Below are 815 nucleotides of genomic sequence, written 5' to 3' on the forward strand. Positions count from 1 at the left end.
GCGTTTACATGCATAAATATTGTTGTATATTTTGTTTGAAAAATCTTTATTGTAAAATATCGTATGTTGGATTTGTTTTGCACTCGATACATGAATAAATGTATGCGTTGCATTGCGTTTTGTTGATTTCCATCAGATTTATAAATACATAACTTTATAAGGCAATGTACGAAAAAAAACAACTTACTCTAAATTAATAAATAAGTTGAAATAAGAAGGCATTAAGTATATTTATTAAGGCTTCATAAAACATTTGAATGTAGTGTTAGCTGACTTTAGAATCTTGGATAAATATCAAATAGATGTTGATATTCTACAATTTATTTAAATGTTTTTTTTATCAATTACTTTAGTTATATTTAATAAGTTACATAGTACGATTATATATAATATATTTTTTTTTATTTCAGCCCGTATTTAATTGTTTCCAACAACAGCTGTTATTGTAAAGATTGTTAGTGTTAGTTTTGTATCCCCCTGTATTTTGTTTTGTTGATCTAAAGGCAATTAAAGCAGGATACTTGTCTTTTGTTTCACAGGAATCCTCGCCCACATTGACGCTTATTTCGTCTAAGGTAAGTCCGAAAAGATCTTTCGCGGACTGTCCCATAACCATTTCGAATTACGTGACGTCACACGATGTTACAATTGCCTCGAGTGACGTCACAGCAGCCCTTGCATTTTGTTGAAACAATTGAAAATCATCCTTATTCTAATGTGTTAAGGTTGGTATTTGAATGAAATGCAATCGTTGTGTTTGAAAATTCATTTTCATTGCTTCGTCCTGTGACAAAGATATGTATCCTGCTGATTAT

This window comes from Papilio xuthus, unplaced genomic scaffold, assembly GCF_000836235.2.
Source record: "Papilio xuthus unplaced genomic scaffold, Pxut_1.1 DF825752.1, whole genome shotgun sequence".
Taxonomy (NCBI): Eukaryota; Metazoa; Arthropoda; class Insecta; order Lepidoptera; family Papilionidae; genus Papilio; species Papilio xuthus.